This window comes from Meriones unguiculatus, assembly GCF_030254825.1.
Source record: "Meriones unguiculatus strain TT.TT164.6M chromosome X unlocalized genomic scaffold, Bangor_MerUng_6.1 ChrX_unordered_Scaffold_30, whole genome shotgun sequence".
NCBI lineage: Eukaryota > Metazoa > Chordata > Mammalia > Rodentia > Muridae > Meriones > Meriones unguiculatus.
The window spans coordinates 2774000-2801518 of NW_026843706.1; the positions used below are offsets into that span (position 1 = coordinate 2774000).

Genomic DNA, 27519 nt, shown 5'->3' on the forward strand with positions numbered 1-27519 from the left:
GCAGCCGCTGGCATACGAACTTTGCTGATTAAGGAAAAGGGAGGAAGTAAGTCATTAACCAGCACCTACACACAGAGTGCCTGGCCTGTTCTTTTTCTTCGCTTTTTTTTTATCTCCTCTTTCTTCAAGCAAATGAAAAGCAGAAGATGCTGCTGTTCCAGATCTCTGAAAGAAGACGCCGGAACCGAGGACGAACATTCAACAGCTGTTTTGGAACTGATTGTGGGAACAAACAAAAGCACAGCGAAACAGCTCAGGCGTCTCTGCGGTCTGTACGCGGTGTACAGCAGGCAAGCAGAGCCAAGGAGAGCGCGCCAAGAAAAGACAGAACGGAAAGCTGCGGTGCGGGTGGGGTGGGGTGGAGTGGGGCGAGGAAATCATCCTTATGGTTTTGATTCGAGTTAAATGTGAACTTGAGGAGAGATTTGCTTCACTCTGGTAGGAGAGCTAGGGGAAGCTACCCAGGGGCTGTTGCTGGAATTCACTTCCTACCCTTTAGCCTATTATTCATGAAACACGGGAAAATTAAAAAAAAAAATTATTTTGATGCGTTCCGCCTAAAAATTCCTAGTTCCTCCTAGCCTCCTCTTTTCCAGTTTTCCTCCTTCTAATCCTGCTTCTCCCTCTCCCCTCCCCAGCTGTCGCTTCTCCTCTTTCTTCCCATTCTTCTTCCTCTCACCTCTGTCTCCTTTCCCTCTCTTCCTTCCATTTCCTCCTTCTTCCTTCCAGCCTTCTTTTTTTTTCCCCACAAACAAACCTGTTCAGAGTAGAAGGTGAGATGGACAAGAGGGAGTGGGAGACGGGGGTGGCTAACTATGAACAGGACTGCTTAGCATGAGACAAAGGCAGAATTCATGCTTTACACCAGAGTAGGGAAGGAAAGGGAAAAATGAAATGAGAAGAAAATGGAGGGAGCAGGCTGTGGGGAAAACGTAGGTCTGTGTAAATCCCGGAACTTGAGCAAAATATGCAACACTTTGTGCTCACACTTTGAAGAGGACTGAGGGAATCTTGCTCAACAACTGGCAACCGGCCTGATTTTTGGCAAGGGAAGAAATCAAGAACACATGGAAGATGACAAATTAGGATCACGGAGCCGAGTTAGTAATTTGTAGAAATTGGAGAGAGGGCTGGGGATCCTCACTGTGACAACCGGGGTTTCTGCCAAGTTTACCTAACTCTCTGCAGGCCAGAGAGGTTTCATCTGGGATACATTTGAAAAGATTTGTGAAATGTTTTTTTTCTTTTTCACTGAAACGAGGACGTGGCTGTGAGACCATGAAGTGTCCTGTGTTGCCCCCTCCCCCGCCCTTGGAATAGCATTTCACTGTATGGCTGAGTCTAGTGTCCTGGCCCATTTCCTGTCCCAGCCCTCCTCAGTGCTGGGAGCGCAGGTGTGCGGGGCTGCATCTGGCTCATGCACTGCTTTTCACTGAGGTCTGAGCGCTGTAGTTTTGAGTCCTACCTGGAATGATGATCAAGTTTCTATAGTTCCATGAATCGTTAATGCACGCTTCCCAATTCTGGCTACACTAAGTGTCCACCTACCAGGTTAGACAATACTGTTCATCCCAAGGGCCACCTAACAGTCCACCTACCCATTGCCTCAGCAAGGCTACTGAGCACTTTTTATATTTAAGACATTATTACGAATACTATTCCCCATGGCATTTCAGTGTCCAGGTGGTTTCCCTAGTAATGGGAAGAGAGACTGCCTCTGACATAATCTGATTGGCCTGCTCTTTGATCACCTCCCCCTGAGGGGGGAGCAGCCTTACCAGGCCACAGAAGATGACAATGCAGCTACTCCTGATGAGACCTGATAGACTAAGATCAGATGGAAGGGGAGGAGGACCTCCTCTATCAGTGGACTTGGGGAGGGGCATGGATGGAGAAGGGGAGGGAAGGTGATTAGGAAGGGAGAGGTTAGAGGGAGAAGTTTATGGGGGAATACAAAGTGAATAAATTGTAATTAATAAAAATTAAAAAAAAGAATACTATTCCAGGCACTTGGTGGTAAACAAATTATAGACATGACGATCCCAAGGGGCCCAGTCTGATGATAACTCTAGTGGGCTGATTCTTGTCCTAGGTTTACTGTCAACCCCAACCCCAAGATATGTCTGAGATCTAGTTTCTCATAGTGATGAAATGCTAGAGAGATGATTTTGGATTTGGGGTGGGCTAAATGACTATGTCTTTTTAAGAGCCAGAAAAGGAGAAGACAGAGAAACGATGCTACGCGAAGATGGAGGTAGAGAAATGTATGCAGGGACAAGCCAAGGAGTGGAAAGGGTTGGCAGCTACTAACAGAAGCAAGGAGGGAAGCGTGGTACTGGTTTTCCCTCAGGGCCTTCAGTGCTTTGACAGGTCAGGACAGGAGATGAATCGAAAGAGGAAGCAATTGGAAAAGGTTTTGTGTTGGAGCAAGAAAGAAAATACATGAATTTTGACATTCTGACGTGCTGGGCCTAGGGATGTAGCTCACGCAGGAGTGCTTGCTTAGCACAGGGGAGGCTGTAGTTTCAAGCCCTAGGCCTAAAAGGGTAAAATAAAAAACTCTTGTGTCAGACTCTTGTACAATAAAATGGTTACATGGTTCCAGTCATCTCACAATAGACTTCAAATAGGTCTGGCTAGCAAGGTAGGGAACAGCGCCCTCTGCTGGAAATACAAAACTGTGCTAATTGAGTTTGGTTGCTTTCTGTGAGTGCAATTCAGGCTGGCCTCCAGCTCATGATCTCGCTGCCTCGGTATCCCAAACACTGGGATAACAGACATGTGCCACCATACTTGTCTCATTAAACAGTTAAAAAAAAAAAAGGACTTGTTTTCGATCCCAGAACTCCATCGGGAGAGACAGGTAGATCTCTGTGAGTTTGAGGCCATCCTGTTTTATATAAATTGCAGTTCAGGCAGAGTTGCATGGTAAGACCCTGTCTCCCACAGAAGAAATCTATTCTGTTTATATTTATACGTACAAGGTGTGTGTGTGTGTGTGTGTGTGTCTCCCCATGCTGGCCATGTGTGTGCAGGAGCCTGAGGGAGGCACACAAGGATGTCAGATCCTCTGGAGCTTGAGTTAAAAATAAAGGCAGGTATGATGTGAGTGCAGGAGAGCTAGCTGGCAGGCTGACCAACTCAGCTACCACCCAGGCTCAGCTCCAGGACTTTGAGTTGGCCCACCCCAACATCTACCCCATTTATGAGCTGCTAGAGAGGAGTCCCAGTGAGGTTCCAGTATTGAAGGTGTAGCAGAAGCCAGAGGCCTTGAAACCAGACCAATAACTCACTGCAACGAACATTTGTGAGTAAAGATGTATGAACAAAAGTGTATACTGCGTGACACACCGCAGCTTCCACAGTGAGCTTTTGTTTTGTTTGGGGAGGGGACGTTGTAAGGGCAGAGGGTAGACATGGAGGGACAGGGAGATGAGTGGGATTGAGGTACATGATGTGAAATTCACAAAGAATCAATAAAAAGTTTAAAAAATGTGTGCTACTACACTTGACCTTCCTTCCTTCTTTCTTTCCTTCCTTTTTTTTCCTGCCTTCCTTCCTTCTTTCTTTTCTTCCTTCCTAACTTCCCTCCCTTCCTTCTTTCCCTCTCTCCTTTCTTTCTTACTTTGACAGGATCTTACAGACTAGCCTGGAACTCATCATGTCAAACTCACGGCAGTCCCTCTGACTCAGCCTCCCAACTGCTACACTTACTTATAAGTGTGAATCACCTTCTCTGACTCAGCCTCCCAAATGCTATACTTATAAGTGTGAATCACCTTGTCCACGTAGTATAGTATTTTCAAGGCTTTATCCATGCCACAGCACCATCCAGAACTTCACCTGGCTGTCCTAGAACTCATTTTGTAGACCAGGCTGGTCTTGAAACTCACAGACATCCACCTCCCTCTGTCTCCCAAGTGCTGGCATTAAAGGGATGGACCACCAACTGCCTGGTCAGAACCTGACTTTTTAATGGCAGAATTGTGTCTCATTGTTTGACTATACCACTTAAAAAAAAAAAAAAAAAAAAAAAAAAATCCATCAGTTGCTGGAAATTTGGGTTGCTTTGAGTTTTGGACTATTAGGAATCATACTTCTCTGAATGGTTGTGAACATTTTTTTTCAATCTTCTTGGGTATATTTTCTGGGTATGGAATTGAGGGATTATGTGGTAATTCTAACTTCTTTTCTATTGCTGGAGAATGGACCCAGAGCTTTGCATATTAGGCAAATATTATGTCTCTAAACTATCTTATTTACCTTGTTTTAATTTGCACCATTGTACACTTCTGCAGCACATGAATGGGTCAGTTTGTTCATGTTCTCATGGGAAGAAACAGGTTTAAAAACCCACTTTCTTTTTCCCCACTTTCCCTTTGTCCTTAAGCATGCATCATTTTACTTTTATGTCTCAGGCACCAGGCCTAACACTGGTGATTCAAAAATCATGGTGCCTCTGTCTTCCTACTGTAGGAAATCCTTAGTCAGGCAAGGAAGAAATATATTTATCTTCTTACAGGTGTCACATCCTTACATGTAAAATGTAAACTGAAAAAAGCCATGCTAATGTTTAGGATTTTTTTTTTCTTAGAATAACATGCAATGTTATTTTTAAAAATGTTATAAAGAATTCAGGCTTGGTGACACATCCCTGTAAACCCTGTACTCAGAAGCAGGAGGATTTGAGTTTGAGACCAGCCTTGGCTGCATAGGGAGTCTGAGGTTGGCCTAGGATGGGTCTGGGATGATGAGACCCTGTCTCAGAAAAAGTCAAAAGACAAATCTCAAACTTATGAACGAAAGAAACAGGCAGAGAATCACAAAAAGGCAGAAAATCACACACACACACACACAGAGAGAGAGAGAGAGAGAGAGAGAGAGAGAGATACTTGAGCATAAAACATAAAAGAAAGATTAGCTTTTTAACTTAAAAGATTGATTATTTATTTATTTATTTATGAATGTTTTCCCCGAATATATGTATGTGCACCATGTACCTGGTACCTACAGAAGTCAGAAGAGAACATCAGATCCTCGGGAGAACTGCAATTATGGTCGCTTATGAGCCATCATGTGGGTGTTGGGAATCAAACCCGGGTCCTCCACAAGTGGTGCTCTACACCACTGAGCCATCCCTCCAACCCAGTGAAGACATTTTATATGTCAATAATTATGAAGGCTTGGGGTCACCAACTTAAGAGTTGGTGGAAATGAAGTTAAAGGTAGGTTGTTGTTTTTTTTTTTTTGTTTTTTTTTTGACTAGGGATAAACATATTTAAGTAACAAATTGAAAGGAACATGGGGAAGGGGGCAAGACGGAGAGGGAAAGTATATGGATTAGGCGTATGAAAGGCAGCAGAGAAAATATTGCATGTTAGTTGTAGAGAAAAGAAAGACAGACATAAGAGCCTTTCCCAATGAGATACATGTTACGACATATCAAATAAACAGTTGATGGGCTGTGGATCTTAGCTTTTAAGTTCACATATGGGTGTTTACATGGAATTTTTTTTGTATGTGGGTATTTATATGGGAGGGAATGTGGACTAGAGGCCAGGAAATGACTTACACTGGGACCTATAAGATGGGACAAAAGGGGCTTTTTGAGGGAGGCGGTAGGGTGATAAAACCCACGTGAAATGAAAGTGGAAGGAGGAATACTGGAGGTAGAAGAGTACAATTGGGGACCAAAGGGACAGAGTTATGGGGCAGAGGAGTGGGTAGGGGGAAAATCAATCAAAACTATGCATGTATGACAATGCTCATAAGGAAATTGAAAATGAAATAAAAAAAAGCTAAAAGTTATAAGACAACTTATTTTCTGATTTTGAATGAGGGAACTCACATTTTCATTTTATTATTATTATTTTTTTTTAGATTCTCCTGGCACTGAATTGTGGATGGTTATGAATTCTGGTGTTAGGGATCGAACCCAGGGCCTTTGTAAGAGCAAAAGTACTGAACTATCTCCCCACCTCCAACACATTTTCCTGTTTTATTGAGCTCAATAAATCAAGTAGCTGGCTTCACACCTGGTATGGCTCCATACCAGGGAAGGGGTACTACACAGTGACATGGAGAACATTACAGATATAGAGAGGGGTGGAGAATTAAGTATTAGATCTAATTTGGCACTTAATACATTGTATTCCTAGATCAGGAAAGTGTATATGTTATGAGGACAGGAAGGAATGGAGACTTATAACTCTTCCATCTTTAAAGTTTCTTTTGAGAGTCTTAAATGATGCTATCAGATGGAGAGGAAAAAAAAGTTGACACATGACCTTCTCTTTAAAATGTATAAATAAGATCTAATTTGGAGTTGATTGTTGTTTTATCTCTTCAAACCCTAGAAATTCTTAACTGATCTCAAGCACTGCTGGATTCATTAAAAGTGTTGTTTTGCTAAGGAGTCCATAAATTACAGTGGTTAAATAGTCCTCTGAATTGCAGGGGTGGGAGGGAGCAGGACGACAGCTAAAGCCAGCCAGAGACAGTAGTCTGGCCTCGTATCTCATCATGTCATGATTCTCTTCCTCAGCTAAAGCTTGCTTGTCATTATCTTCTTTTTGTTTCCTGATGCAGTTTTCATCATATGCGTTACAAACAGGCTCACATTTGGAAAGAAGATGGAGGCTTGCCCTCAGTTCCTTGCATAAGGTCTCTCGAGTTGTACTTAGACAACCCAAGACTAGAGTCGATTTTCCTTTGTACTTAAAATGCGTGGCATCACATTTTAAGAGATTATAGTTATTTTTAAAAATATCATTTGGGGGCTATACGTGGTGCACATTCAAACACACACATACATGCATGCACACACACAAGCACACATGCATACACACACACACACACACACACTTTTCATTTTATTGAGATTTAAACCTCCTCTGTCTGGCCAAAAAAAGTTTAGTTTGCACAAAAAAACATTCCCACAGATAGTTTTTAAGACTTTGGACAAGTTCTTCGTTGGCAATTCTATTAACCATTAGACAAGAAATTAGAGAAACAAACACAGTGTCTGCTTAATTCAGCTCTTCAATAGAGTTTTACTTAGGAATATGTGTTTCCATCCCAGAAATGATTAGCGGATGGTTAAGTTACAAGAGGAAGAAGAATTAACATTTTGAATGAAAGCGTATATAATGAGGGAGCTTGAAGTGGGAGAAAATTACTCCCAAATAGAATAGGATTTTGAACAAGAGAAAAACTGGTCCAGCTATTTATGTACATTACCCATTTCAATCATTACACGTTGAGTTCTTTTTTAGTTTTGTCTGCTCTTTTATTTGATTTTTTTTTTTCAAGACAGGGTCTCATGATGTAGTCCAGGCTGGCCTGCGACTCCTCATCTTCCTGCCTCCAGCTTCCCCACTGCTGGGGAAACAGCTGTGGGACAGCTCACATGGTTGCTTGAACATGGAAGCTTCTCTAGCCAGGTTTTTGCTGATGCTTCACTGCTCAAATGAAGCATATGTCCATCCAGAGCCCCAGAAGGGTGTGCAGACTGCTCGGGTGGCACGGGGATAAAGCTGGCCTCGCTTCCTTTTCATTTACTATCTTGACCACTCAAAAGAACACCCAAAAGCTAGGCATGAAAAAGAAGGATTAAAAAAGTACTTAGTGTGTGTGTCTGTGCGTGTGCACATGTGTGTCTGCATGGGTATGATGTGTCTGTAGGCCTTCAGATGCTGTGCCATACATGTGGAGGTCAGGGAAGAACTTTGTGGAGTTAAACCTTCCCCTCCATCTCTATATGGTTTTCGGGAACTGAATTCAAGTCATCATTAGGCTTGTGTGGCATCTTGATGGCCCCATTTAATTAACAATTTGCTTTTTTTATTGCACAAACTCAGTAGTATAACGTGCACTCTCATCGTTGTACAAGTGATTTTCAGAGCATTTCCATTCTGCAAATGGCAACTCTATATCTATTAAACACTAATTTCTCCTTGTCCTTCTCCCAGCCCCTAGCTACCTTTATATTTTCTCTTTCTATGATTAAAAGAAAACCTACTTTTTATTGTGCTGTGGGTGTTTGAATGAGAATGGCTGCAATAGCCTCAGATGCTTGGATACTTGGTCCCCTGTTGGTGGAACTGTTTGGGAAGGATTAGGAGGTGTGGTCTTGTTCTGAGAGGTGTGTCACTCTGGGTTAGGGGGTTAAGGCTTCAAAAGGACAGATCATTCCTGGTAGCTCTCTCTGCCTCCTGCCTGTGGACTGAGATGTGAGTCCTCAGCTACTGCTCCAGCACAATGCCTGCCTGCAGGCTGCCATGCTTTCCACCATAATGTCACTCATGCTCTATCCCTCTGTAACCCTGAGCCCCAAATTAAATACTTTATTTTCCAAGTTGCCTGGTACCTATGGAAGCCAGAATAGGGTATTGGATTCCCTAGTACTGTAGCTACAATTGAGCCACCACATGGATGCTGGGAATTAAACCCAGGTCCTCAGGAGGAGCAACCAGTGCTCTTTTTTTTGCATATTGATTATCATATTTTATTTTTAATTTAAATTAGGTATTTATCCACTTTACATCCTGACTGTAGCCCCCTCCCTCATCTCCTCCTGGTCCCACTCCCTCCCTATTCCCCTATCTCCTCTCCCCTGTTCCTCAGAGAAGGGGAGCCCCCACCCACCCCAGCACATGAAGTTGCATTAGGACTGATTGCATCCTCTTTCCCTGTGGCCTGGCAAGCGATCAGAAAGCAGTGAACAGAGTCCATGTCAGAGACAGCTCCTGCTTCCCTTACTAGGGAACCCACATGAAGCCCTGAGCTTGCCCATTGGCTACATCTGTGTAGGGGGCCTAGGTCCAGTGTATGCATGGTCCTTGGCTAATGCTTCAGTCTCCACAAGTCCTTCTGGGCCCTGGTTAGTTGGCTCTGTTGGTATTTTTGTGCAGCCAGTGCTCTTAACCACTAAGCTATGTTTTTTTTTTTTTTTTTTTTTTTCTTGAGAAAAGGTCTTTCTCAGTAGCACAGGCTGGTCTAGAATGCTCAGTCTTCTGCCTGGGATTATAGACCCATTTTATTATAACTGGTTCTGTTTCTGTGATGCCTTTAGATACTTCACATGACTGGAATCATACAGTGTTTGCTCTTTTGTGATTCACTCCTATTGCTTAGCATAGTATGGGACAGGAGTTCTGAATTTTTAAAAATTTCTCTTCAATCTCTGTATTACAGGGTTGTGAATGGATTTGGTTCAGGGTTGGGGGGATGCATTGCTGAAGGCTTTCTCCACAAAGATAGAGGAGTTTAAGGTTCTACAGCTTTAGAGGGAATGCCAGAGTTTAGGTCACAGAAGGTCTAAGAGGCAAGGGTGTTGCCCAGGCCTAGGTGTATATGTCAAGCCATACGTGAGAGCTACTGTTACATCAGCCTTGCGACAGCATCTTTGTGATTCAATCCTGCTAACGAGGTATTCAGAGAAGTCACTGAAAAACTCTCGCAGGCAGCAGGCTGCAACATTTCTGCATTTGCTCATTCACCCTCAAACACTGCTGAGATATTTCACATCTCTAAGGCACGGTACAGACCATGGGGCCACGGATCAGTGTGACAAGTCCTCATTCGTGGTCACTGCTTGTGGGGAGACCTTGACCATGTGGGAAGGGAATGAAAAAAAATAAAAAGGAAAGTGCATGACTGGTCCCTAGTTTCATCACAGGATGAGTGAGAAGAATACAAAGGAAAGGAGCATGACTCCTCCTAGGTATGGTGGAGGAGGAAGTTTCTAATAGATATGTGGGAGAGCATAGCCAGGGGCAGGGGTGTGTGGGAGAGTCCAGAGTGGATGAGACCAGGCTGAGCCAGAACATGGGGGAAGATGGGGAGGGGAAGGGGGAGGTTAGCGAGAGGATCCAGGTACAGCAGCCAGCAGGCCCAAAAGGTTGACCAAGAGACTGGCATAGCCCGGCTGGGTTATATAGGGAAGGGCAGCTGGGGGAAGGGCAGCCTCCAGCCCTCTGGAGAGTTCAGGGTAGGGGGGTGGAGTATGGGAGCAAGGAGGGGCCTGTAAATGGTAGGGATTGAGGGATGGGGGGGGGGAGAACCTGGCAGCAAGTGTCCACTTTAATATGTTAAAGAGGCATCTCAGCCATTCGAACCAGGTTTGAAACCTAACACCTAACAGGAAGGTGATGAGCTCACAACCCTTTATACCCAGCTCAGGAACACCTGATGGGCTGGCTTCCTTGAGCACCAGCTTACACAGAGTGCAGGCGAAGCACCCTCAGGCAAAGGAGCCACACCCAAGCTTTTTAAAAAATATTTTATTTTAATTTTTATTAATTACACTTTATTTATTCTGTATCCCTCTGTAGCTCCCTCCCTCCTCCCCTTCCAATCCCACCTTCCATCCCCCTTCTTCATGCATGCCACTCCCCAAGTCCACTGATAGGGGAGGTCCTCCTCTCCTTCCTTCTGATCTTAGTCAATTAGGTCTCATCAGGAGTGGCTGCATTGTCATCTTCTGTGGCCTGGTAAGGCTGCTCCCCCCTCAGGAGGAGGTGATCAAAGAGCAGGCCAATCAGTTCATGTCAGAGGCAGTCCCTGTTTCCACTATTATAGAACCCACTTGGATACTGAACTGCCATAGGCTACATCTGTGCAGGGGTTCTAGGTTATCTCCATGCAAGGCCCTTGGTTGGAATATCAGTCTCAGAAAAGACCCCTGGGCCCAGATCTTTTGGTTCTGTTGCTCTCCTTGTGGAATTCCTGTCCTCTCCAGGTCTTACTATTTTCCACTTCTTTCATAAGATTCCCTGCACTCTGCCCAAAGGTTAGCCATAAGTCTCAGCACCTGCTTTGATAGTCTGCAGGGCTGAGCCTTTCAGAGGCCCTCTGTGTTAGGCTCCTGTCCTGTTCTCTGTTTTCTCCCTCTTCTGATGTCCATCCTCTTTGCCTTTCTGAATGGGGATTGATCATCTTACCCAGAGTCCTCCTTGATTAGTTTCATTAGGTGTACAGATTTTAGTAGGTTTATCCTATATTATATGTCTATATGAGTGAGTATATACCGTGTGTGTCTTTCTGCTTCTGGGATACCTTACTCAGGATGATCTTTTCTAGTTCTCACCATTTGCCTGCAAGTTTCATCATTTCCTTCTTTTTCATTGCTGAGTAATATTCCATTGTGTAAATGTACCACAATTTCTGTACCCATTCCACAGTGGAGGAACATCTGGGCTGTTTTCAGCTTCTGGCTATCACGAATAAAGCTGCTACAAATAGCCACACCCAAGCTTTTAGGTTCTGGGTTTCTTTTTGTTATCCGCCCCCTCCTCCTTTTCTCTGCTTCCTTCTTCTTTTCCTTATCTTCTGAGTCTGGTGGGTGCCAGTGCCGTTGAACCTCGTTAGCTTTAGTGGCTGCGTCTTCCATAATGAACAACTTATACACAAGCCAGCTGACCGTACACACGACTACCTTCCCAACCAAGTGAGTAACCGTCACCTTCAGAAGCTCAGCTGTGTCCCCTTGCCAGTGCGTGATCCCAGCTGGACTTGGTGACTGTTCACATCCCCTCCTGGAGCACTGGTGGTGGGTCCAAGACCCTTCACTTGTGTCACCAGCCACCCGCTACCACATGTGTCCTCAAGTCTGCCTTCACTGCATTTGGCCAGGGGCATGGACTGCAGTATGTATAGGCTGGGGAAAGGTATGGGGAGGAGGCGCTTCATCTCTGCAGCCATGGCTAATCTGTCATTCCTGCTGGGTAAACATGGTTGGTGAGGCCTTTTGAAGGAGGTGACCCCTGGAGGTAACGCCTCACCTGTGCCCTGTAAGGAGACTCAATACCCTGGTTCCCCAAAGTGACCTTTAGTGGGATAGTTGCCTCCGTTTGCCATTGGACCTCGGGAGAAGTAGTTGTTGGAATTTTAGCATCAGTTCGCAGTTAGAGGGAATGAAGCTACGAACAAGCATTCACATCTTTTCAGAAATCCTGGGTGACACGAAAGGCATAGCTGAAATGCAGGTGCCCTCAAACAACACTGGCTGTTATGAAGCAGAGACATGTCCCAAACATGTAAGAGTACAATCCCAGTGCACTCATCTGTGAGAAACCAGAATCAGTCCTGTTGGTATAATGTTCCTGTGGAAGGTATACAATTTACCCTTGTTCATTCACATGCTCATTTCTCTACCCCACTCTCTGGTTTTAATCTGGACATTACATGGTGATGCTTATTCTAAGCATCACCTGGCTCCAGTCTGTGTAAACATGCCACCATTTGTTCTCTGTAATTTCAATAAAATGACCAGCCAGTGCTGTGCAATGGACAGAATAGGGTGGGACATCCTGGTCTGGAGGGGAGGAGAAGGAATCGAGTGGGAAGAGTAGGAGAGCAGATATCAACAGGAGACGACTTCGAACCACAAGGAGAGATGAACCGGACCTAAGATATGACTAAAAGCAAGTATATTGGGTGAAATCTGAATGGTAGGAAACTATGTGGGCTTCGATGGAGTAACTATTGCCTAGCTTTGTTCTTTAGGTTAATTAAATAGATCCTAGTTTCTGTGTGGTGATTTGGGTATACACCTGGTTTAGGAATAACTGCTGCTTAACTAAAAGATATATCAAATAGTAAATATTAATATTCAACAACACAACCCCTTGGTGAACTATACAGCTGTTCAAGAGCAGTGTACCCTGACTTATATGGCCTGAGTCTCTCGATGTAATGCCTTCAGGCTCAGCTTGACTGCCTTTGTCCAAAGGAGGATCTAAGGAAGTGAAAAACAGCCCTCTTGGCAGTGAGGCCATGATGTTTTCAGCTGCGCAAAAATAGCATTCATGGGAAATAAATAATGTCCCAAGAAGGCCACCTGGAGACCATGTTTGGAACTGGACAGAAAAAAAAAAAGGCTGCTCTTTAACCAGGTCAGCTGTTAACAGCCCTTCCAAACCTCATGAATGCTCCTTTACACTAACCATTTGAGCTCTTTCTTAATTCTTCCCAGCTCTCAAACACATGATTGCCAGTTGTTGTATATGGAACTCAGAACACACGACCACTTCCTTAAAATGTCCTCAGAACCCCTTAACGTCTGCTTATCCAGCTCTAATCCTTGTTCTCCTCTTATGTTGGAGGAAAGGTCTCTCCGGACCCCTGAACCAATGTTTTGCTGGCTGCAGCAAGCTACATGAAACTGATTTGGTATGGCCTATCAGTGTGCTCCTTGTGGGTTTCTGTCCAAGCCTCTTTGTTGTCGGCTACTTAGCATTAGAATTGTGAAAGAAAAGTGAATAGGTACTGTTTTCAAACTGTAGCAATTTCTTTTCTGTTTTCTGACTCCAACATAGTTTAATGCCACACATCCTCCTCCTCCTTCTTTTTTTTTAAATGTCCGCTATTTCAGGGGAAATTGTTTAAGATGCTATTGTTTTTGGAAATTAAACAGAACACAAAATTGTGGTGAGCAGTGTGAGTAAAACTAGGTAGTGATCATTGGATGCAAGGGATTTTTGATAGATGTAGCTTGATGGCATGAGAGGTACATTGAGGCTCTGTTTGAATAGGGGTTAATGGAACCTGATTGCCAGGACTAGAGCATGGGACTAAGATGAAATTAAATTAGGCACTAGGGCAAAAAAATTTAATGTAGTGCTAAATTTTTTAAAAAACTCTTAAAGGCAAAAATATCATCAACAGTCAGCAATATTTTGAAAAAAAATTGACCAAAATATCTGTGATTAATGCAATTAAAAAAAAAAGAAATCCAAGTTTGGTGGCTCATGCTTTTAATCCCAGCACTCAGAAGATGAAAGCAGACAGATTTTTGTGATTCGGAAGTGAGCCTGGTCTACATAGTGATTTCCAGGCCAGCCAGGGCTACATAGTCAGACCCTGTCTCAAATAACCCAGCAATAATACTAATAATACTAATACTAATAATAATAATACATAAAAATTTATGCCTATACTTGCATAACCCCCATCTTAATCCCAGCCCTAAAATGACAATAGCCATATAGATCCAGTGGTTTTCTCACCATTCTAAGTCTCAGCCTCGCTGGGATTTACTAATCCCAAATGGAGTGGGAGTTCAAGTGTACACCTTGGCCAGGGAATGCTTGACTGGAGGGAGGATGGTTTTCATGATATGTGATTCGGTGTTAAGTGGTGCTAAAATTTCAGGGTTTGGATCTGTAACAAGGAGATAACAAATGATAATGTCTGGCCATGTTACTGTCCCTAAAGAGCTATTTTATGGTGATAAGCTACTTGGGTGGCTCTTGGAGAGTTTTAGAGTTTGTTTGTTTGTTTGTTTGCTTGTGAGTCAGAAGCAACAAAGGACATTGCTATTGCAATTTGGATGACTAGAGCACCATTGTCCTGGGAGGAGCCAAGGCTGACAATGTCTTACAAGTACAAAAAAGATGAGTGGGACAAAATAGAACCCCCAAGAAGCCAGAAGGAAGGCATTTGTATTCTACTGGGAATGGGGCTGATCTGGAGATAATTCTTTTTCTTTCTTTCTTTCTTTCTTTCTTTCTTTCTTTCTTTCTTTCTTTCTTTCTTTCTTTCTTTCTTCTTCATCTTTCCTCTCTCTCTTTGTTTTTTAAGATAGGGCTTCTCTGTGTAGCCTTGGTTGTCTTGTAACTCGTTCTGTGGACCAGGCTGGCCTTGAACTCACAAGAAATCTTTCTGTCTCTATTTCCCAGAGTGCTGGGATTACAAGCATGCACCACTGCACCCAGTTTAAAGTCTTTCTTTAGTGTTCATCTTTTCTTCTTTTTGTGGCTGTAGGGATTGAACCTTGTGCATGTGAGGCAAGTGCTGCATCTCTGCGATTCATTTATAGCTTTCTTAGGGTTCTTTCTTCTGTGATAATTTTACCAGCAAAATATCACATCTGGGAATTGTCTATGTAGAATCTATAAGCCCAAATTGCTTTTATCACACTTAATTGAAGTCTTAGTTACTGTTCTATTACTGTGAAGAGATACCATGACCAAGGCAACTGAACTCAAAATATGTGACATATTCAACAAGATTAAGATATGAACTGAGGCTGGGCACAGTTGTTAGGCCCAGCAAGAGCCTAAATATAAGAAGGTATGAAGAGAACTCAAGAAACTAATCATCCATCGATGCAAAAATGCAAGAGACTCACTCTTCTTGACCATTGCAATGGGGTCACCCCTGCTGGTCAGCTAGGAGTGTCGCTGGGAGACAAAGACCTAAGGTTTTTAAAAGGCAAAAGGGGGTTGCCTTCTTGGCCATTTAGGATTGGAGGAGGTGTTTAACTTTTAAAATAATTGGTTGGCTCTGGGCACCCTTACGTCCAGTCAGTCCTGCTGTAAATATCTGATCTCCAAGTCAGTTTGGAATGTCTTGCCACATGAGATATAGCCACAGTTAAAGGTGGGAGAATAATTAATTTATCCTGTGTCTATTCTGAGGAATGGGGGTTACAGGCTTTGGATCAAAGGTCAGGAGCTATGCAGGAGAAGGATTGGGGTCATTTGGCCTGGTTTTCAAACAAAGCCCATTTCCCAGGCGCCAATCGGTGATTTACTCTTCAATTAGTAGGGATCTCTGCTTGTTCTCTTCCTTATCTCTGCCCTCACAGATGGCTGATGGCAGGAACTTTTACATTCCTCGGCTCTCTGGAGAAGCACTAAAAGGCTTTAATTAACACAGGCCTAAAACTGTAGGTTATAAGGCAGTTAAAAGAATCATAGGTTACAAAGTTAGTCTGATTCTTTCACAGTGATGTACACCCAGTGTGCTGGAAGCAGAGGCAGGAGAATCTCTGTGAGTATGAGGCCAGCCTGGTCTACAAAGTGGGTCCAGGACAGCCAGAGAAACCCTGTCTCAAAAAAAAAGTTAAGAACTGAGAGCTGGTCATGTAACATGCACAACTGTAATCCTGGCAGGAGGATCAAGGGTTTAAGTCCAGTTTGGGTACATGGTGAGATCTTGTTCCGAAAGGAAGGAAGGAAAGAAAGATAGAAAGAAAGGAAGGAATAGAGCAAGGCGATAGTGGTGCACACCTGTAATCCCAGCACTCAGAGAGGCAGAGGGGGATGGATCTCTGTGAGTTCAAGGCCAGCCTGGTCTACAGGGTGAGCTCCAGGACAGCCAGGGTTACACAGAGAAACCTGGCCTCGAAAAAAACCAAAAAGAAAATAAAAGAAAGGAAAAGAAAGGAAGAATATATATATATATGTATATATATATATATATATATATATATATATATATATATATATAAAATCTGGAGTTCAATCATATTATTGACATAAATAAATAATAAATAAATTAATAAAAAAGTAAAGGTCTTGGTTTTCCTAATGATGTTCTTTTTTATATAATTTATTATTTATTTTTATTTCATGTATATTGGTGTTCTGCCTGAATGTATGTCTGTGTGAGGGTGTAAGATGCCCTGGAACTGGAGTTACAGATAGTTGTGAGCTGCCATGTGGGTGCTGAGAATTGAACCCAGATCCTCTGGAAGCACAGCCAGTGCTCTTTACTGCTGAGCCATCTCTCCAGCCCCTAAAGATGTTCTTATTAGAAACATTGCGCCAGGTTTTTATTGAGGGTAAAATGTCTACATGGTGAGGCCTAAAATAGGAAGCATTCTGTATTAAAATTACTTAAACAGTCAAACCAGGGCTGGTTGCTTCCAATGTGTAGCCAAGACAGAATTCATGAAACAAGTGGGAAAATACAGTGCTTTCTGTGTTGGTGAGGCTATTCCATAGTTGTGCTAGTAAAAAAGTAGCCACGAGCAGCATGACGCTCCTGAGCACTGAAATGTGAATAGTGTAACTGAATTGTTCATTTAACCAAAAAGTTGGTTTTTGGTATTTGCGATTGATGTTCCAGATATTGGAAATCAGGGTCAATAAATTTTAAGGTGAGGCCCCAGAGTACACACGAGACACAAGCTGCAGCACCAGTTTTTGGTGGCAGGTGCCTGTTTTGTGAGTGGGTAGGCAACTGCTCTACTACTGAGTTACAGCCTCAGCCCCTGAGTAATGGAAGTTCATTGTGAAAAACCACAAGTAACTACTAGCCATCACACGTTCGGATTGCAGCTGAATCCAGCCCTATGGGAGAGTCCGGTAAAGCTGCAGAGGGCCAGGCTGCCTTCTACTTCAGTGGGCCTGGGGTTCTGAATCTTCAGCACTTGCCAGTCTTCCACAGCAGGACTTCTCAGACTCCACGGAGGGGTCTTGTCATTCTGACGAGGTTCTGGGGTCCTGAGGTATGGTTTGTAAGTCTGCATCGCTCTCTTTATCTCTGTGTCTCTTTCCCTCCCTCCCCTCCCTAAACAGGATGGTCTAGAACGCGCTATCATGCTAAGAAGGACTGAATTTTTGAGCTTCCTTTAGCTCCCTCCCAAGTGCTGCGATTGTAGGCATGTAAAATCACACCCTGTTTCTTTTTATTTCTAAATTAAATCTTATCATTTGTGAGACAGTGTCTTGCTACGTAGCTCTGTCAGTCTTGGAACTCGCACTGTAGACCACGCTGGCCTCAAACTCACAGAGACCCAACTGCTTCTGCCTCCTGAGTGCTGGGATCACAAGCGGACGTCACCGCACCCTGTTAATATTCTGTGGAGTGAACTCAGGGCTTTGTGCATGCTGGGTAAGTATTTTCCCAACTGAGCAGCAGCCCCAGCCAGAGTACCTTCATTCTACCGCTCCCCCTCTGGATGCGTGCTTTGCCTGCTGTGTAGAATACTGCATGCGTGCCTGGTGCCCACGGAGGTCAGGAGAAGGTGTGAGAGTCTGTGGAACTGGAGTTGTGGATGGTTGTGAGCCACCACGTGGGTGCTGGAAAACTTACACATGCTCTTAAATGCTGAGCCATCTCTCCAGCCTGAGTATCTGACTTTCTTTTTAAAAAAACAAACTGCATGTTTTATCTGCATGCATATCTGTGTGCCTTCTGTGTGCAGTGCCTGCGGAGGCCACAAGTATGTGTGTTGTGTCTCCTGGGACTGAAGTTAAAGTTGTCAGCTGCTATGCGGGTGCTCGGAATTGAACTCTGTTCCTCTGAAGGAGCTGCTATTCTCTTAAGCTTTGAACCATCTTTCCAGCCCCCAAGAGAGGGCCTGCGTGTCTAATGGGCTCCCCGAGGTGGAGTGTTTTAGGACCACGCTCCGTAGCATGGTGCTATGTTTTAGAATTTAAATTTATTTTTATTTAAGAACACAATGATGAGTGACTCGCCACTAATGCCATCATTGAACTTCCTCTTCCCTCCACCCCTTTTGTGTTTTCGATCCCTCCTCAGTGCATGAACTTAACCCCCAAAGCTGCCGGGGTGCCTCAGTTTGATTGCATCGGAGAGCCTAGAGCAGTAACAGGAACAGAGGGAAAGGCTACACCCTCAGGAAAAGGGACTGAAGAGTGGAGCATGCTGAAATGGGAGCTCTCATAGCTTGGGGCACCAAAATGGAGACCTGGGGGCAAAGGAAAGGACACCGGCCCTCCCGCGAAAGGAGACCCTGCAGGCTCGTATGCTCCTCGTTGGGAATAATCAATGCTTGATCGTTGGCCCTTCTGGGGCTGGTTACAGAACCACACTCAGACCCATCCTTCTTCTCCAGCCCGAGCTGCTTGGCGATGTTGCTGAGATGCTGCAGGGTGTTTCGGGCACTGCAGAAACAAAACATGTTCTCCAGCCTCCCCCCACCCCTCCCCCCCCGCCCTTCCCCCCCCGCCCTTCCCCCTCACCCCCCCCCACCCCGGTTCTCAGGCTCTCAATGCTCGTGCGTTTTTTCTTGCAGGCCTGCACCGGGGGCTCCTCTTTGTGTATCTCCTGAAGGTTCTCCTTGCTGTCGGCTGCCTCCACCCACTTCTCCAGCAGGGGCCGCAGCTTACACGCGTTCCTGAAGCTGAGCTGCAAGATCTCAAAGCAGCAGATAGTTCCCAAAGAGAAAGCCCAGGGTGAGCCCCACATCGGCCTGGTGGACCCCAAGGAGTCTCTCTTCTGCTTCGTCAGCTTGGCAAACTGTTCTAGTTCCTTTTGCAAAGCTTTCATGTCCTGAGACTCCTCGGGACTTGGTTCCACCTTCTCTACCTTCATGGCTATGGGGCAACAGTCCGGGGCCCAGGGGAGGCCCCCTCTGAGTTGCTCTCAGGTCCTGCTCCTGCCTGGCCCTCAGGCTACAAGGTCTTCACGCCAACTTGGGGCACTAGGCCCAGTCCAACCTGAGGTCCACAGTATGCCACCCCCACCCCCGGAACTCATATGGTGGGGGACATGCAGAGATCCTCAACACCTCTGAGCCTGCTCCAATGCCCGGCCTGATTCTGAGCCCACCTGGAGGCCCCTAGAAGCTTACCCCGGTTCGAGAGTCAACCCAGCCTGGTCCCAGCCCTCCTGACCCACCACCCCCACTTGGTGGGGTTGAGAAGGGGAAGTCTGAAGCCAGGTGTCTGGCCATGGGGAGGGCGAGAACCCTAAGCTGGGAGTCTGACAGAAGAAAGGCTCACCTAGGGACCTCTCTGTCATGTATGGTGCTCTTTGGGGGTTGTATTAATTTTGTTTTTTGGCCAAGAGAATTCCGGAAAGAAATTAATGCTGTTAGCTACTTTCAAATGTTTACTCAGTCAGAAAGTCCAGTCAACCAGGGAAGAGGTGGCTGGGACTTCAACTATCCCTTACCTTTCCTCTTGTTTCATTTAAAACGAGGACAGCTGCATTTTACCCTCCAGCCCCAACTCTTTCCTACCTACTAATTAAAAACAGGAAAACCTTGAATAGGGAGGAACAGAAGCTTAAGAGATATCTTGATCATCATGTATTTTGTTAGGTGTGTTATTTTTTTCTCACAATTTTCTGCCTGCTTTAGAAAACGTGTGTGTGTGTGTTTGTCTGTAAAAGTCAGTATTCAGAGTGAGAATGTCATTACAAAATATACTGAATGTGGAGATAACAGGATTGAAAAAGGAAGCTCTGCATGTTTCAAGGCACAGAGTAGTGACCTGTGTTTGCCAATAGGAAACAGTTGTCATTCCTATAGATATCAGGGAAATTCTCTAAAATTATCACTACAGTTTTACAGTAAGTACAGATTCTTGATTGGGCCATTGAAGAGAAAACAGGACTTGTATTAGGCAGGGAGCATTGCGTTGTCTTAACATAAGCAGACATCTTAAGCATGAGAATGCTAAATGGATCTCTTAATGGGAAATAATGGCCCACCCCTTGTTGTTATTTCCACATTCTGGTGCGTTTCACAATGTCCCTCAGGCATTGGACAGCTGTTCTTTTCTTAAGCACACTCCAAGCCTACAAAATTCCCCTTTAGATAAAAGAATCCCATTCAGTCCTGCGCATCTCAATTACAATCTGTTGCCAATTGCAGATGCTGGAGAATGGCAAAAGCCCGCTGCAGCAAAACTCCCCACAGGCAAGGGAGCCAGCCATCACCCAGGGGCTCTTCTTTCTGAGCACAGCTGGGCTCAACTGAGAACTTAGTATTAGTTCTGTTGCTCAGCTCATTTTTACCTGTAGATTTTTTTTTCCCCCGGGGGAGAGGGCTCTTGTGGGTGCGGGGATGTTATGGCCATTTCTTGCCCTTCACGTGTGTGTGGTATGCACCTGTGTGTGTGTGTGTGGGGGGGGGCTGGTGCTTGCCTATGTGTGCACCTGCATGTGGAGACTGGAAGCCGAGCTTGGGCATTATCCTCCGTCACTCTTCCACCTCACTCAGGGAGGCAGGGTTTCGCAGTCAACCCCAGAGCACTTTGATGTGGCTAGCCAGCTTCTTCCGGGCCGGTCTGTTGCATGTTTGTGGGTTCTGTGGATCCTTTGAACTTTGGTCCTTAGGTTTGCAAGGCAAGCCTTTTAACCGTGAAACAATCCCTCCAGCCTCCCACCCTTCCATCTGTCACTCTTTCTCAGTCTCTTTCCCAGTGTACATTCTTCCCAACCTGTAAATGTGGACAGATCTCCTTTATACGTTCTATAGCTAGGCTTCTTTTATTAAAGACAGATATTTATGACACAGTCTCTTCTTTCCTTGACCTGTGCCTCTGTCTATTTTTGAGCCAGGCAGGTGCATCGTTGTTTTTATTTTATTTTATTTTATTTTATCTTTTAATTTTTAAAGGCAAGACTTCACATAGCCCAGACTGGCCTTGAACTCCTGATCCTCCTGCCTCCAACACTGGGATTACAGACCTGTGCCACCACCCCTGGTTCCTTTTGTAATTGTATTGCACGTGTGTGTTGGTACATGTAATGAGCTCACATGTGCACATATACATGGGGAGGTCATTAAATACCATTCCTCTAGAGCAGTGATTCTCAGCCTTCCTAATGCTGTGACCCTTTAATACAGTTCCTCATGTTGTAGTGACCCCCAACCACAAAATTATTTATGTTGCTACTGCTAAGACTCATAATGTAAATATTTTGGGAGATAAGAGGTTTGCCAAAGGAGTAAAGATTGTGAAAAGTAAAGGTTGTGAACTGCTGTTCTAGAGTCATCTACCTCACTTTTTGACAGGCGCTCTCATGGATCCAGAGCTTTCCAAGTAGGTTAGGCTAGCTATGGAACCCCAGAGATGCCCTTGTCTTTACCTTCACAGTGTGGGGATTATGGTTGTACATCAACAAACCCGTCTTTTTTTTTTTTTAATGTGGATTCTAGGGACTGAGCTCAGGTCCTAATGTTTGCAAGGCAAGCACTTTACCATGTAACCTATCTCTCCAGCCCCCTCCTCTGTCACTTTGTTGTTGTCCACTTTTATTTTAGCACTAGGGATCTTACTCAGGGTTTCATGCAAGTTAGGGAAATGCTCTACCACTGAGCTATATTCCCAGGCCCTCCATCACTTTTTTTTTTTAGATTCTATTTTAATATTTCCGAATGTTCTCTCTCTCTTTGTGTGTGTGCGTGTGCATGGGCTGGGGCACCACAGAATCCAGAAGCATGTCCCCTGGAGAGCTGGGGTCATAGGCCTATGTGATCTGTCCAGTTGAGGTGCTGCAAACCAAATTGGGTCCTCTGCAAGAGCAGCAGGAGTTCTTAAACGACTGAGCTATCTCTCTAGTCTAAAAAAAAAAAAAAATGTTTCCGATGTATGAATGTTTGCCTGCACCATGATAAACATATGTGTATGTACATATGCATGTCTGGTTCCAGAGAAGGCCTGGAGGAGGTACCAGCACTGAGCCATCTCCAGGTCCCTAAATGGACTTTTCCAGAAGTTTGGACAGTGGAAAGCTTTAGGAGATAGAGATACTATGCCCTTATGGGGCTAAGGGCAAAAATATTTCCTTCAAGAGCAAGACTGGGCCACTTTGTGGCCTTTTAAAAACACCACTATTTCCTGGGACTCGAGAGATGGTCCAGTGGTTAAAAGAACTCGCTGGTTTTGCAGATGGCCTGGGGTTTAGTTCCCAGTATCCATGTAGTGGTTCACAATCATCCATAACTTTAGTTACAAGGGATCTGATGAGACATTTGACTGCTACAGGCACACGTGTGGTGCAGGTATACGTGTAGGGCAAATGCTCAAACATGTAAAATAAATTAAAAAATAATTAAAGCATTGCTACTTTCTATGCTTGGCTCCCTCAGCTGTGACATGTATCTACTGCATGTACAACATTTACCCGGGCCCATGTTCCTGTTACCTTCATGGGACTTAAGGGAGAAAGGAATCAATGTAAACCATACCTCATGTTGTTTGCCACATTATATATAATGATGTCCTTTGTCTTGGCCACATATTCTTGCATCTTCTTCCAGTATTCATGAAATGATAGCAGGCTAACTTGTTTTACAAGCAGGATAAAAATATTAGACCCCTCATAGTTCTGTTTTGTGGACCACTGTTAAGACTGGGCTTCACTCTGTAGCACTGGCTAGCCTTGTACTACAGGCAATCAATCCTTCTATCTCACACTCTCACATGCTGACATTACAAGCGTGAGTTATCACACCTGGAAATTTATATTTTTAATGTTGGGGCATGCCTTATACAGTATTTTAACTGGTAGATGCTCCCATTGATGGAGAAGAAACTCAACATTATAGAACTGATGTTATATGAAGGATGTACTAATAGATCTGCTTAGGAGACATTAAGTCACACAAGCGGAATTTAGTTTAAGGTGCACTGCCTCCAAAATACCCCAAAGGAAAGTAGTCTATTAACCACACCTGTTATAGATAATAAAAATTTACAATGGTAGGATGGAAATACTTACTCACCAGGACTGACCAGTCATTAGGCCTATCCCTGAAGAACATGCCACTCCCAGGCAACTCAAGGGGACAGAGCAAGGTGACAACAATCATTACGATGTGGTCTGCCATTGTAAGTCCCCCTGGCTCTTATTAGGAAACGCAAAATTCTGTAGGTGGGCAGGATGAACTTGGGCAACAACTACTCAAAACAAACAAAACAAACAAAACCCCAAACCAAAACAACAACAACAAAACCAGCCCTGGTGTACTTAAAATAATTCTAGCAATATCTTTGCTGTGTAGCGCTCCCGTCTGCCCAAATGGTCAGCCTTGTCATTAGTGAGGCAGTGGAGAGAACAGTGTGGGAAAGAAGAAGATTTGACCTCAGGAGGCTTGAGCCCAAATCTGGCTTCTGGTGCTTCCCAGCTGGATAATCCTGAGCTCATGATTTAGGCTGCCACCTTGCTTCCTCTTTTTTAAAACTGCATGAGGTTCTTTCAAGGACTAGGTGAAAACACGTGAAACAACTGTGCTTTCCACATCCCGAGAATGGGCAAAGGGATAGATGCATCTTCGGTTTTATGACCTCGGTGTTTCAAGCAGCTGAGTATATTTTTCTTACAGGTGATATATGAACATCCTTGATATGGAGGATTGTTGTATTCAACTTGACCCAAAATGGTATTTGTTTAAAACACCGATATGGGACTGGTGAGGTGGCTCAGCAGGTAAAGCACTTCCTGCTAAACCTGATGATCCGAGTTTGATCCCTTTGGACACATAAGGTGGAGAGAGAACTAACTCCCATATGTTGTCCTCAACTGCTCCATGTTCACCGTGGCTGATACACACACACACACACACACACACACACGCGTAATAAAAACTCCACTATTAACATGTAAGGTCTCAACCGTACACAAAGAACTACAGGTAACTTCAGAATGCTGAGAGTGGGGGAAATAGTCTATCCCCAGGAAGAGAACACCAATTGGTTAGCCCTGAAAATATACACATAAGCACAATGTATTTATGTATTAAAGAATATATATATATATATATATATGCATATCCACATAAGTATGCAATAACAATGAAAAAAGAGGCCATGAATTTGAAAGAGGACAAGAACGGGTATATTCTCCAATATACCCGTTTGAAGGGAGGAAAGGGAAGGGGGAAATGATGTAATTATAATCTCAAAAAAGAAAAGACTGCAAAGACCAATGTGTCCACTACTGGTAAGACTCATTTTTCTCTAAACAACAGGGCCACCTGGTAACATTTCAGCAACACCAGCTTCATTCAACAAAGACAAATAACTATACTGCTGTCAGTTGGGAGCTAAGAAATATGGGAATAGGATCCTGGATAGAAACAAATTGTCACCACAATGAGAATCACTGGAAGGGAAAAAATGATGCCACTAAATGATAACTGGAAACAAAGGTAACTTTATTTGCTTGTCTGAAAAGCACATCACTCAAGTAAAACATTTACTTATTGTACCTGAATGAACCAGTTACAGAGCAAAAGGAGGAAGGACACCAAACTGGCAGCATGCTGAGGTCAGATCTGCTTGGCTCTGAAGGCTGAGCTTAAGTTCTTTGCAACTGCTCACTGGGCCAGTTCACTTCTTACAAGTGCAGGCACCCACTCCCGGCCATGTCCAGGGTGCTCCTCCTGTCAGCTCACTGTCACTCTGGTGGCAAATGTGACCAGCTTCCTTGAGGAGGTCAAATCTTTGTTGAAGAGCACCAGCAGGACCTCAGCGACGGTTTATGCCAGTGACAATCACCGTTACCTGTCCCTTTGCTAATCTTTCAGAACTGACCAGACAAACCAAGTTTCCATTTCTTTTTAGGGCAAAAGGCAAATAAACATACATGTGCACTTACAAAGGTAAGTTTCATGTAGGCAGATTATCCTTAAGAGTTACCAGAGAACAAAACATGAACAGTAAAACATACACAGGCAAGGCAATGAGTAAGGATCCAAGTGCTGGTACATGTTACAATAGGAATAAACACCAAACACCTGGCCAAAGGCCGACACACAAAATACAAAGTTATGTAAAACACCGTATAACTACTCGCCTAATATAAACACTACGAGCAATCAAACTCGTAGGGGCACAAAGAAAGTTGATGGTTGCCTGTGGCTGGGAGTAGGAGAAGGATGCCTTCCTGCTCAGTGCTTAATAGGCCCAGGCCTTCTTTTGAAGTGCTGAGCATGCTTTGGACAGAGGCTGCCTACACAGCACTGCCAAAGCCATGAACTAAGGGGCTGCACCTTGCCTTGGATGAACATTTGTTACAGAGCTGATCACACTTCAACTCTCTGAAGCACGCAGCAGTTCAGTCCACTGAAACAAGGAAAACGGAGATGAGGTGAGCAGGCAGCAAATGTTAAACAACTGATGGGGAACAAACAAAGGGGGAGGGGACAGGAAGGCAGAGGAGGAGGACACCCCATTTAACAGCCTCACAAGGCTTTGGGCACTGAAGAAGCACAAGAGGACTGAGTTTTCAAGTGCTTATCTCCCTTGTGCAAGTAACCTAGAAGGTTCTAAAACATGTAAATGGTTTTACGAAGAGAGCCACAGCAAGCCATACCAGAGGGAGGGCCTTTTCCAGGCCAGTGTCAGGGTCTGGAGGGGAGCTGGGGTCCGCCAGAGCTCTGGGTACAGGGAAACCTTCCCAGGGCTGGGTGGCCATCAAACAAGTCTGCCACCAAATCCCTTGCATAGGAGTGCAAGCTTACGCTGCACTCCATTTCAATGTGACAACCTTCATCTGGTCTCTTTTGATAATGACCTTCTGTCACAAGGTATATGAACCTTGGGGATATCCTGTCAAGTGAAAAAAGGTGGCCTGAAATAATAGCCCTCCTCCCTTGTTTCCACACATACGATGTGCTGTTGAGCACTAAGGTTCCTGGAGACAAAAGGGTGGCAGCCAAGGGCAGGGAACAGAAAACAGGGACTTGTTAGTTAACAGGTACAGAGTTTTATCCTGGAAAACAAAATAGTTCTAGAACTAGGTTGTACAGCAATGGGACTGTTATTTACTAAGACTGAGCTGTGTCCTTGAAATTGTTAAACCAGGTCAGGTGGTGGTACACGCCTGTAATAACAGCATTTGGGAGTCAGAGGCAGGTGGAGCTCTTTGAGTTTGAGGCCAGCCTGGTCTCCATAGTGAGTTCCAGGACAGCCAGGGCTACACATAGTAGCCCTTTCTCAAAAAACAGGGAAAAAAAAAAAAAAACCAACACACACACAACCCAAAAAAACCGAAACAACAAAAAAACCCAAGATAAACAACCCCCTCCAAAAGAAAATCATTGAGGAGGCTACATTTCTCCCTCAACAGAAAAATGTGTATTTATTTTTATCACCATTTGCAAATAAGCCTATGTTATTCCTAAATTATAAACTTGAAAGTGTATTATTATTATTAAAAAATATTAACTTTATGTGCTTGGGAGTTTTGCCTGCATGTATGTTTGTGCACCGTGTGGCTATCTGGTGAGCCTGCAGGTCTGAAGAGGGTGTCAGATTCCTTGGAACTGGAGTTATAGATGGTTGTGAGCCACCATGTAGGTGTTGAAAAGTAAACCCAGTTCCTACGCAAAAGCAACAAATGTTCTTAACTTCTAAGCTATCTCTGCGGTTCCAATTTTAATTTTAAATTATATTTGTGTGGGAGTGGCACATGCACATCAGTCCCTCAAGAGACCGGAGGAGTGTCAGATCTTCTGCACTTCTATTCTGGAGGGGGTGGGTGTGAGAAGGTGTTGGTGTGATGGGGTGGGGTACAGACAAGCTTCCAGGCACCTGACATCAGTCCTAGGAACCAAACTCCAGTCCTTGAAAGAGCTAGTGCTCTTAGCTGCTGAGCCCTTGGTTCAGCCCAATCTCCAGCTTTAATGGTTATCAAAATGAGAATCTGGAGGAGACTAAAGTTAACAAATTTTGGACACTATACTAAACATGACTATATCAAGAGCAAAAAGGATAACAAGCCTCGGTTTTTAAAATCCCTTCCCTGCTTCTATGTAAAACTTGGGCATTGTGTGCCCCCCTCCCCCCCATTTTAAACTAGTATATTGGAACATTCCAAACACCAGCGATGAAGTAGAGACTGAGAAATGACTTAGCTCAATGCTGATGCATTTGAAAGAGAATTAAGATTCAGGATCTTGGGGTGGTTTTGGTGGGCCCCCTGTTCCTCTCTCACTGGGTTTGCTGGCTGCATGCCCACAGTGAGAGCGCTGAGTGCCTACTCTGGACACGGTCACTTTGTGTGGTATGATTCTTACCTGCACTT

At 44.3% G+C, this 27519-nt stretch overlaps 1 pseudogene; it reads right to left on the minus strand.

The window, feature by feature from the left end:
* Positions 1-18311: 18311 nt before the first annotated feature.
* Positions 18312-19432, minus strand: LOC110543596 (POU domain, class 5, transcription factor 1-like; annotated as a pseudogene).
* Positions 19433-27519: the final 8087 nt, after the last annotated feature.